The sequence below is a fragment of the Camelus bactrianus genome, chromosome 34, assembly GCF_048773025.1.
Source record: "Camelus bactrianus isolate YW-2024 breed Bactrian camel chromosome 34, ASM4877302v1, whole genome shotgun sequence".
Taxonomy (NCBI): Eukaryota; Metazoa; Chordata; class Mammalia; order Artiodactyla; family Camelidae; genus Camelus; species Camelus bactrianus.
Window position 1 is genome coordinate 11,378,849 of NC_133572.1, and position 12,335 is coordinate 11,391,183.

The 12,335-nt window shown below is 35.7% G+C and overlaps 1 protein-coding gene across 4 annotated transcripts in view; it reads left to right on the forward strand.

Annotated features, from left to right (window-relative positions):
• The first annotated feature begins 5,640 nt into the window (after positions 1 to 5,640).
• The window catches only part of PIK3C2G (phosphatidylinositol-4-phosphate 3-kinase catalytic subunit type 2 gamma), a 266,594-nt gene continuing 259,899 nt past the window's right edge, over positions 5,641 to 12,335 (forward strand). For all 4 annotated transcript variants that reach the window (XR_006721857.2, XM_010946489.3, XM_045510287.2 and 1 more), the window contains exon 1: positions 5,641 to 5,756. The gene's annotated coding sequence lies outside the window, so the exon portion shown is untranslated. The remainder of the gene's footprint in view (positions 5,757 to 12,335) is intronic.

Genomic DNA, 12,335 nt, shown 5'->3' on the forward strand with positions numbered 1-12,335 from the left:
TCTATGCGTTGTTCTGGTGTAATATCAATATTCAAGGAATGCATTCTTTGCTCTAAATATGTATCCTTTCACTCTCAAAAGTATCTGATTACCTTACAACTATCTCCTTAAGAAAGAATTGGACACTATTTTCTCCTTGGAGACTGCACACATTTCTGAGCTATATTCTGCAAGGCCAGTCAGGAGGCTTCTGGAGTTGCTTTAAAGGTCAAACACACATTGTTTTTTTGCAGATCAATACCATCCCTAAAAAACTCAGTATGCTTTTGTTCTGGTTATTGACAGTCAGATCCACAGGCAAATAATCACCACCAGAGATCTAATCTAGAGAATGTTTCTGTGCTTGTAGACTATCTTCTTATACTCTCTGGTTTCTTTGTTCAGAACATTTTTGTTTTCCTTCAATTTACTGGTATATACTTTGATGCTCTCTGAAAATATTAGTTGAGGTAAGAAAGCATTACCCTTACTCTAACGTCTGAAACTAGAATGGATCCCAAATAACTGAGACGTTTTAATGTAGGCACTTGAGGTCACCAGGCCCTATTTGCTGCTAAAGCTGCTTCTTTTAAATCACGTCTTACAACCAGCCCAAGTACATCTCATCACAGAACTTGGCACAAGAACAAAGAGCCAATGTATACAAATATTCTGTGTTTTTTTTTTTTTAATGTTTTGAGTTTTTCCAAACAATTCACAGAAGTTACACGTTCCTTTGGCAAGTAGTCTACCTTTTTAAGGATTGCAAGAGACAGTTTTACCACATGTCTCATCATGATATAAGAAAGATCACCACTTTCCAGCCTGCGATATTGGGGTTCTTGCCACCCACTACTCAACTAATACACCAATGCGTCATTTTTTTCATTATGGTGGAGTTCCACTTCTAGTAACCAAAGTATGTTTTATTTAAGAAAAAGATGTTATTTTTAAAAAGCAAAAGAGTCTAAAATCCAGCATTTTAAAGAAGATAAAAATGCATGTCTCATAATAATTCAGGGGTAGTTGGTTCATTATTAGCAGAGCACCTGACACTCTCAACATGTGACTCCTATCTCTGGATTCAGGGAAGCTTTTCAACCTTTGCCATCACATAGTGATCAGAAACAGGGAAATCAGAAGAGTACTTGATGCTCTATCCTTTTTGGGACAAAACCCAGAAGTACCAAATGTAACATCCATTTAAATTCTGTTATCTAGACCTTACATACGTGCTCATACCTCTCAATAAGAGGGGCTGAGAAAGGCACTCTTTAATTGCATAGCATTGCATACAACTATAATGTAATTGTATGTGGCCAGTTGCAACTCTACTATAGGGAGAGGTTAAGAACAGATATTGCACAGCAATTCACAGTCTGACACGTTACCTGTTATTCAGAAACAAATCTAAATACTTCAAGCAGGACAGAAAGATTAGCACAGAGAATAAAGTACTTTCAAAAATAATGGATGGAAGAGCCAAAGTTGTGGGCTCTGGACTGGAACAGAACACCACACAAGTGATACATCCAGGGACTGAGGCCACCACTGGAATCAGTGAGTAAAAGCGTTCTACTGTAAAAGCAATTCCAGAATCACAAAGCTGGGAATTAGCTGTCATCACTACTCTTCCAACAGCTGCCTCTCGACACAGAGAGACGTGAAGAATGTGCACTGGAGTACAGCTTTAGAAACCAAGACTTTGCTTGCTAGTAGGAAACAAATCCAAAGCAACTCAAATATTTCTCGCTTCCACCTTCTAAAATCTGTGCAGATACATTTCGTTGGTAGAACTAACTCTTCCTGACTCGGCTGCAAAGGCATATGGGAAGTGTCACTTTAACCTTTTCAGAATCTCCAGTCAGATGAATACATGAAGAAATAGGTTGGAATGGTGTTTAATGAGCCAATCCACAGCATCATCAGGGCTGCTAGTCAACAATGGACACCCCAGCAGAGCAGACAGTGCTAAACTATTATTCAATTACAACCGGAAACCCTTTAATGAACCTTTCATTGGTATTTATTCTTAAGTAATTGAATCATCCTTTAAAATAACTGGATTAATTTCACCAAAAAAAAGGTCAAGAAAGTCAGTTTGTGCAAGGTTTGGAAATATCAATTTCTTGCTCCTTTACAGTAGACTTCAAACAAATACCATTTTTAAAGGTCTGAAAGTTCTATCTTTGTAACATGGATGGACCTGGAGATTGTCATTCTAAGTGAAGTAAACCAGAAAGAGAAAGACAAATACCATATTATAACACTTACATGTGGAATCTAAAAAAAAGAGACAAACAAACTTATTTACAAAACAGAAACAGACTCATAGACAAAGAAAACAAACTTACGGTTACCAGTGGGGGAGGGGGATGGGAAGGGATAAATTGGGAGTTTGAGATTTGCAGATACTAATATATAAAAAATAGATAAGCAAGTTCTTACTGTATAGCACAGGGAACTATATTCAATATCTTATAGTAACTTATGGTGAAAAAGAACATGAAAACGGATATATGTATGTATATGTATGACTGAGGCATTATGCTGTACACCAGAAACTGACACAACATTGTGAACTGACTACACTTCAATAAATATATATATATAGACTTCATAGTCTATTGATTCGCTTTTTCCCTTCTCCCAAGCTAAAGTGAATGAAAGAATAAACAATTTGCTTTTAATACAGCAGCAATGCAGCTAGCACTTAATTTTAAAATAACTTGATCAAGACATTTCCCTTTTTCAGTCACCTAATATTTAAAATAGGAATACAAAAATAACATTATCATATCTGCAACTACCTTTATTTGTTTTTCAAAGAGGTGCTAACAAGGCTGAAGTCACTCTGCTAAGAAACACAGTGAGGGGTGGAAAGTTGTGCGGTCCCCCCCTGTGATAGCAAGGGCCGTGCCAATCTTGTTCACCACACTGTACCCAGCACCTAGTGGCTGCTACACACCCACAAGATACTGTACACAAATTCTTGACTTACTATGTGAGGTCCTACTTTCAAAACAGTTTCTACAAATAATGTTAGGAAAATAATGAAGGGTAAGGAAAATGCTGGCTACATATAGCAGTCTCAAGGTTCTGGATCATAACTCTTTGTAGTCAGCTTTAAAGGTGACCTAAATTTTGTCCTACTGGCAAGGGCACTGTTGAAGATTCTTTCTCAGGTTTGAGGCAAGACTGCAGGCTGACTAGCCAGGACATTTAAAGAACTTATCTTGGAATGTGTGTTCTGACAATTAAGTCATTCTGAATAAATAAGTTAAACTGACTATGGAGTGGGGGAAAACATTAAAAAAATTAGTAGGTTGTATGTACTTGGACATTGATTTCTTTTTTTTAACTTTTTTTTATTGAGTTATAGTCATTTTACAATGTTGTGTCAAATTCCAGTGTAGAGCACAATTTTTCAGTTATACATGAACATACATATATTTATTGTCACATTTTTTTTTTCGCTGTGAGCTACCGCAAGATCTTGTATATATTTCCCTGTGCTATACAGTATAATCTTGTTTATCTATTCTACATATGCCTGTCAGTATCTACAAATTTTGAACTCCCAGTCTATCCCTTTTCACCCCCCTCAACCCCGGCTTGGCAACCACAAGTTTGTATTCTATGTTTGAGTCTGTTTCTGGGACATCGATTTCTTAATGCAACAAGCAGGAAAGTTTTAGGAAGCTATTCACCATGACACTTAAAATTCTTGTTTCTAACAGTTTTTAACTTTGCATCTTAACAATGACATGCATAACAAAATAACCTAAAGTAACATTAACACAACACAGAGAAAATGAAATAAGCTGACACTGTCAAGATTGTCTTTTTTTCCTAAAAGATATGCAAGTTCAGTGTTGAGGCTGATCATTTTGTCTTAAATGCTTTGCTGGAAAATGAACAGACTACTATGGAGAAGAGAAGGCAGAGCCACGAAAAAATAAATTATAGAAATAGCACAGTTGTCCGTCTGATTTTATTTTTAATTAAAAGTTCCACTAAAATAGGTAAGCATACGGGTTAAATAAGGAAATAGATGGTGCTGAAGGGCATATTTTCAAAGAGGACAAAGTACAAGGTACATTTTGGTACCTTTTCTTGTTAATAAATAAGGACTATCAAACTGGGCTAACCCTAATCTTTCAGTTTTACCAAGATTAGATTGTTCCTTTTCAAACCTGACCAGCTCTCTTAGCTTCTCTTCCAAAATGTGTTATGAGTCTACCATAACATAAGAGATTGGTAGGGGCAAAAATTTCCAACTTTTCAAGGGTCTATTTTCTTAAAAATTAGCAGCACCTTCTAGGAATTAATTTAAAGAGAGAGTAAATGTTTAGCATAGATGATTGAGGAAAAATCAATACATGTCAAGCTATTTTTAAGCCCCTCTATCTCCTCAGAGTCTCAAGGTTAAGAATTGCAATCTAGGCTATTATTAAAACATAAAGATGCAATAGTTTCCCTGCATCACCAGCCTCCATGTTTACTTAGCTTCCACTCTGTCTTAACCCCTCATAACCCGTGCAGCTCTATAAGGAATGGCGTGCAGGGGAATGTATGGTTTTGAGGCTTTCATGTTATAAATATCTTTTCTTTTTTTAATTTTTAAAAATTTTTTGCTTTTTTGCAGTGGAGGAGGAGTAATCAGGTTTATTTATTTATTTTTAGAGGAGGTAGTAGGGATTGAACTCAGGACTCTGTGCATGCTAAGCACATGCTCTACCACTTGAGCTATACCCTCCCCGACATGTATCTTTTCATAAGCAGCACTGAAAGTAAATGTAATTTTTAATTTTCTGTTCTCTATCCTTCCATTCAAAAAGATCAATCTTAAAAAAAATGGATATAAAATTAAAAGCAAGGAGAAAAGAGAAAAAGATGAGGATCCAATGATATATTTGAGTAACAAAAAAGTGACCCGATGTATTTTTGGTTCCTAAAACTTTCCCCAATAAAGCAAGCATGCTTCTGGCTGAACCTAGTTCTGGGATCCAATCAGCTAAGGTTATGCATTGCCCCCAAATCTCCACACATTGTGCACTTTCAACAGCAGTAAACCAAAACAACAACAAACTACACACATCTATTTTCTTGCTAACCTTGTAAACATTCCTTTTTGTTTCTTTCAAATATGATTACATAAAAAATTATTTTTAACTTGAAATTACTGAGTCCTGAGATTGAGCAAAAAAAAAAAAAAATTAACATTTTCCTAAACTAGAAAAAAAGTGAATATATTAAATCCTAATTAAATAAAGAAAATAACTTGACAGTTAAACTCACAGAATGGCTGGGGTAGCTAGCATGTTCTAAGACTCAACTCTGATTCTGTGGATTGAAACCACTGGTTCCCCGTCCCCATCCACTCCCACATCCAAAGGCATGGTAATCTGAGCAAAAGTACTTTGAGAGGAACTATGTTCACCTTACACATTTTTTTCAAAAATATGTTTTTGTTTGTATATTGCTGTTCAATGTCTTCAGGCACAAATTCTGTTTAGCACAGGGGAGCTAATTCATTGTTAAGTTTTTGGCTTAAATCCTGTATTCATTACATACACTCCTTTTTTTCCACATAACCCTCCAGGGTTTGATGAAAAATAGATTCCTAAACATGCCCAACCTGCCGAACAGGAATCAAAGCTTCCAGTAGAAGCATAATCTCCCTTGAAATAGAAGTGTTTCAGCTTGTATGAGCATATTTCACTCTTGGGGAAGAAATGAGATCATGTTTCGTTTCAGGAGGAAGTATGCTTCAGGTAAGAGACTGAAACAAATAAACTTTCTATATACTTAACCAAATACATAGGAGAATATTTGAATTCAAATGTATTGTTGCGGCAAAGTAGCTCTTTAATTATATTGTGAAACTTTAACGGTAGACGAGTTTCAATTCTGAGTAGGTCTGTAAATATTCTCCAGAAAATAGATCTTTCCTGACGAACTGATTGATACCTTGATTATCCCTTCTCCCCCTTTCTCCTCCCTTTCTCCCTCTACAACTGATCCTGTAGATTGCATTGATATTATTCCCTGTATATCATCTAACCACTCACTTTCACAGAGTCTTGAGCTAATTCAATCACGTCTGCTGGGAGATGTTTTTCCTTAATGCACATTTTCTTTAATGTCTTGAAGCTAATGTCTTTAGTCTAAAGACAGCGTACTGATGATAACTCCCAAAAAGAACTTCTTATAAATGAAGGGCAGATATTCTTAACGCACGGGCTCCAAACTGACAAGAGTTCCTGTTGGAGGACGCAGCTGCCTTCTTTCTGTTCTGTCACTCCACGCTGGGCTTCTGCCCTGTTCAGTCAGCCTACCTCTGTTTCAGCAGCTCACTGAAGGTCAGTGTGAACAGGGTATGTGGCCCAACTGCCCCCTTACTTTCTTACCTGGCAAACAACTAAATTTCTGATTCTTGGGATTGAAGATGGAAATGATATACTCCACTTTTTAAAAAAAACAATCATAAGGTTCCTTGTGCATAGTATTCAACTTTTAAAATGCATTATCTAATTGTAATATTGCGTATCAGGTAACAGACAGAGAGGGAGGCTAAAAAACACATCACTTACATTATAAATAACGCTATCTATGTCGTTAGTAACATCAAGAGCTTGGATCTGAATCAAGGTTTTCTTACTCTGATTCAAAGGCTTTTTCCACGACATGCTACTCATACTCCACACAAGGGTATCTGCCATTTGTGCCACGTGGAAAGCAAGTTTGGGAAATGAGCATGAGGAATGAGCATGGTGTTTGAGCTGGGAGGAAACAAGATAGCTTCATCTAGCTCCTCTAGAAAAGGATCATATTAAGTAGATGAGTTCCCGAATTGACTGAATAAGCTGAATGTTGCCAGGGTGAGCCTTCGGTCGGTGATTCCATGTTTTTTTCTGTCAGAGCTGGGATCGTTTTGGTGGTGAGGAAGCCCTCTTCAAGTAAGCAAAAAGCAGAGTATAATTCTCTTGGAGCTTAAAAATAAGTGACAAAACAGTCATTTCCTATCTAGAAAAGTACTGCATTATATTTCTAACTGAATTTTTACTTTTCTCCTAAATGTATGATCTGATGAAATGATATAGAATCATAGCAAATAATGAATCATTATAATTATTTGGGCATAAATTTATTTTAACTGTTATCAGCTGTTAGCAATAGTCCTTTTATGACATAATTTGTCCATTTTAAGTTATTTTTTGTTGGATGGAATATTTTCAAGAATTATTTTCAACTACAGAATAAGGGTGATGCGTGTCTTTGAACTTCTCTTACACAAAATGCTTCTTGACAACTTTATATTGTATTTCTAGATATTTTCCATCTTTATTGTGATTCTCCTTGAGTTATTTAGAAATGTTCTTGAAGTTGAAAACATATGCATTCTTTTGTAAATTATCTTCTATTTACTAATATTTAACTACATTGGGGTTAGAGAGAATAGTCTATGTAATACTGACTTTGAATTATGTTAAAAGTAGCCAAATCTATGGTAAATTCTCCTAAGTTATACGTGTCCATGAAAAGAATGTGTAATTTCCATTTACTGAATGCAATATTCTATGTGTTCATTACATCAAGCTTGCTTTTTTTCAAATCTTTTATATGCTTAATAATATTTTTGTCTAATTGATCTATAAATCATGTGAGATTGTTTTTACATCCTTTCATTATGAAGGTGGATTTGTCAGTTTCTCTTGTAGCGCTGTGATGTGTTATGGCATAAATGTCGAAGGAATTCTTTTTAGTATGTATCTGAGATACCCACCTGGCAAACTGCATCTTTTACTTCTATAACGTGCTCCTCTTCACCCCCAGACATGCTTTTTTGCTTGCTTGTTTTTTGTTTTTTGGCTGGTAAGTCTGTTTCATCTGTTTTAAATATAACTACAGTTTTCTGTTGCTCTTCTTATTATATGCCCGGGATATCATTTTCTGTCCTTTTAATTTTAAGCAACCTTTATCCTTGTGTTTCTGGCATGTCTTCAGTAAACACAATTGGCATCTCCACCCCCCCCTTTTTTAAAACAATGTAACAATTTAGAGATTTTACATGGTATATTCAGACCACTTACATTTCTGTGTTTCTCGTATACACTTTTTCATTTCTACCATTTTGGAGAATGTTTATATTTGTACCATTTTCTGTTTTTCCTGCCACCATTGGATCTTCTTCCTAACTGATCGAGGGTTATTGTTGATTTTCTGGGGTTTTTTTTTTCCATTTCCTTTTCTCTTTCTACTGGTAGATATACCCTCTATTATCTTAGTGGTTACATCTAAAAATTTAAGATGCATTCTTGAAAAATCTAGTTATCTATATCTGTATTTCCTCCTGGACAATACAAGTAACTTTTAAAAATTTGGATCACCTAATCCCAACTTATATACCCTTGTGGTCTAGTATTTAATTATATCTTATTTATTTTGATCTCTATGTTAGAAATTACTATTATTTATACAGCCAATGTTAACTTAGAATTATCCGCATATTTACTACAATCTGTATTCACCATTCTGTTATGAGAACATGATCTTGTTTTGCTCTGCTTCTTGAAAGACAGGCTATGTTCCTCATCTGATTTTTTTTCCTGATCATACTGGTTTCCTCTTTAGTTGTGATATTTTGACTTAGGTCCCATTCTGATCACTTTCTTATAATTGCGCTTCTTTGAATAGGAGTAATTCTTTCTGAGACTTCTTGAAAATTTTTGTGGTAGGGAAACCAGGAAAATCAGCTGTGTGAGCAGACAGCCTGGATTCAGATCTGTTGTTCTGGAATACTTTCTCATTAACAATCCACCTTTTGGGTAAACATCCTCTGGGAATAGAAAGACATTTACCTGGCTCAAGGTGAAGGTCAGAATGTCACAGTCAGATGGGCCAAAGGCATTTGCTCTTCAGCTGATTGAAATCAGTGTCACTAGTTTTTCTCCTCTCTTTTGAAACTAATAGCCTATTGTCTAAAAGCACACAAGGGGGGTTTGCACATTTGCTCACTTAGCCGCCCTTTTCCTCAGTTATTTGGAGAATTCTCTTTCTTAGGGTCTTCGTGATAATGTTCTTCTCCCACAGTATTGAGTTAATTCTATAAGCATCAGATTGGTTATTCACTGTGTGTGTGTGTGTGTGCGCGCGCACACGAGTGCATGTGTGTGAGTCTGTATGTTTGTATATACACACACATGACTGTGTATTTAACTTTCAAGAAGAAAAAGGTTTTATCCAGAGAAATGAGTGATATGTGTGTTTTCCTTTGATCTGTCCTCTGACCACTTGGGCTCTGGCTGAACCCCCTCAGAGATGCCTATTTTCTAGCTTCCAATGAGCTTTCAATTTACCCAAGTTTAAGGAGCTAATAAGTGGAATAATTCCATACATCCATACCTAGTGTCAGACTATCTAAATACATTATTACACACACATACATGCACGCACACACACCTGTGCCTAAGCAGGTGCGCACACATCTTCAGCAAAAACTTCTGTCAGGAGGTTTTGAATCCACCTGAAACTTCTGGTGATTTTATACAAGCATTCTGTACCCTCTTTGATGCAACTGACCATTATTAACCACCTCCTGCTACTACTTTATAGCTCATTATTTTCACTTGGTTGGAGCCGCAGACTTGAAAAAAGGAAAAAAAAAAAAAAACATTCAAAATTACCTGCCTGTATGGTTTTCAAGACTTTCAGCACCATTCACAGTAATGTCTCCAGTATCTAGCATGGTGACTGTTCTAGTAGAACAGGTGTTCAATAAACTCTTATTTTATGAATAAAAGGCTACAAACTCTGATTGCCTCAAAGAGCAGAACTCACACCCAGAGGTATAATTTTTTTTGATCTTAAGAGACAGAAAATAGGGTAGTGACCTTTTTTCTAGCTTTCATAAGTCTTACCTTAATTTTCCCTTTCACCGAGTGTTCACATATCTGTCCTTTTTACTGGTGGTGAAACAGACTTTAGTAAGTTGTCATTTCCCTATTTGTGTTAATTTCCATTAATCTGTAATAATTTCTAATGACTTTGCCAACTAAGTATCTTTGCTATTTCAAATTATTTTTAAACCCCTAATCTGAGAATTACCAAATGATTTTCTATTGCTAAGTGTGACAACTGAATAATACATACACTATTGCTCAAAATCATAAAACCATAAGTAGTATTCAAAATAAAAATCAAGGCTAAAAACCTCCTTGATATGTATTTTGAAAGCACAGTACTTGGTTTGCGAATCTTTATAGTATATTACTCTGTAATTAATGTCTTCCCTCATGCTTTAGGTTTACAAGTGACTACAAATCAATCATTTCTTATACCAGTTTTCCAAAAGATTACAGCAAAATCACTGGCATCAAGAGTGGGCTGTTGAGTTGATCTTTGTAAATATAGTAATTTTTTTCTGATTAAGAGTTGATCCCAACTCTTCCACTTCCTATTTTTAGGAACTCCACAAGATGTTTACAATTTTTGTGTCTCACTTCCCTCCAAAATGAAGTTAATAATAATGTCTACTCACAGGACTGCCATGAGGCTTAAGTTCTGTATGAGGATTAAAGAGGTTAAAAGTAGAAAGCAGTTAGAATAATGCCTTGCACATTCTGTTAGCGCTCAGTGAATGTTTGCAAATGTGATTATTAAATTATATATTTTTCTTTCTATTCAGCATTTTCCAGAACATATTCTGAAGGACAATCTTGCAGAAAATATTAATGAGAGTGACTGGAAGAGGTGTGGCCATGTCTGGGCTTGCCTTTTCCTGTTAACAGGATGTAAAGTTGGGTTTGTGGTCTAGTCTGCATTAATCCTTATGCCTCATTCTCTGCCTACCACTGACCCCTGTGCTCTACTCAACGGATGCACTTATGATTTAAGTCTGGTCAATCCAATTCTTGCTCCAAAATTTTAACCAGATGGTTACTAATAGAACTCTCAATAACAGAGACTTAAATAAGGAAGGGGGATCTATATATTGGTTGCAATAGACAAAGAAAACAGCAGCCACTACTGTTTCATTCACATCTACATTCTCATAGTCTCGATTTTTCAGAATAATTGGTTCTCTCTAAATACCACTAGGCTGTGTTTGTGGAGTCCCCACCAAGTGTCATATTTTAAGGGCTATCAGGGTTGGGTCCAAGGACTTCCTCCCTTCAGGGCTGGTGTCATACTCTCTGAGTGTCTATGTCCTCCCCTGAAACAGGCTTCACTCCCACCAGACCATTTCCCCCAAAGTTGTTACATCAGAGCTGGAGGCTGACTTTCCGTTGTCTTATTTATTCCTAAGACACACTCAGAGGAATTCAATGAATTACTGTTATGACTGCTCTGTCATGTTTGGGGCTGAAAACTTAACAATACTTAGGAATCAAAGGATTCCTGAAACTTGGTTTCAATGATCTGCACAAAATTATCTCTGATGTATTGCACATTCTAAAGAATAACATACCCAATATATAAACCTTAACTGTATCCTTTATGAATTTTACTTCTACTTTTTCTGAGGCAAAATAAGCTTACCAATGTGCTATAAGAAATTCCCCCAAACAAAATGAAGACTGCATCTATTAAAGTCATTCTCATATAATACCATATTATAAATTTATGTCTATGGAGTACTTGAGGGCAAGAGCTGTGTTTTATCATTTTTATATTCCCTGTGCTTGGCACGATACTTGACATAATATATTTTAAAATGGGGTCTGAATAAATAAACATGCAAATGAGCACATAGATGTATGAATAAATGAATTGATTTATTCAAGTCAATATCTCAAAAATAAACATAAGTGACAGCTTCAAATTTTCCATACACAAAAAGCTTTAGGCAGTCTAATAGGAAGTGAGCCTTCTATAGGATTATACATGATTAAGGAAATGTCAACTGTTCACATAAAAAGGCACCAGACAGAGACTACCTGGAAATTAATGTTTTTCCCAAGCATCTCTTGTTTGCACTTCAGTGAAAATTGTCAGAGATCACAAAAATAATAATATGTTTACCTTACCATTTGCATCCAAATTAGGAATTTAAAAAGTAAGGTAATGCAAATTTTATACATAATATGGTTTAATTATATATATATATATATAGTTTATAAATATATAGTTGTGATCTTCTCTGTATTCATTCAGAAAATTGAGCTAAGAAAGAGTGTTTGTATGTGTGTCTGCATGATATATACAATTTGCTCAGAAGATGCAGAGAGATGGGAATTTTAGACCACAAGTCTAACTCAGAGTCTTCTCAAGACCCAGGTTAACTGCTATAGCTCCAAGGGTTTACCCTCCACCGTACTGAAACACACACGGTTTAGCCTGATTAGACTTTG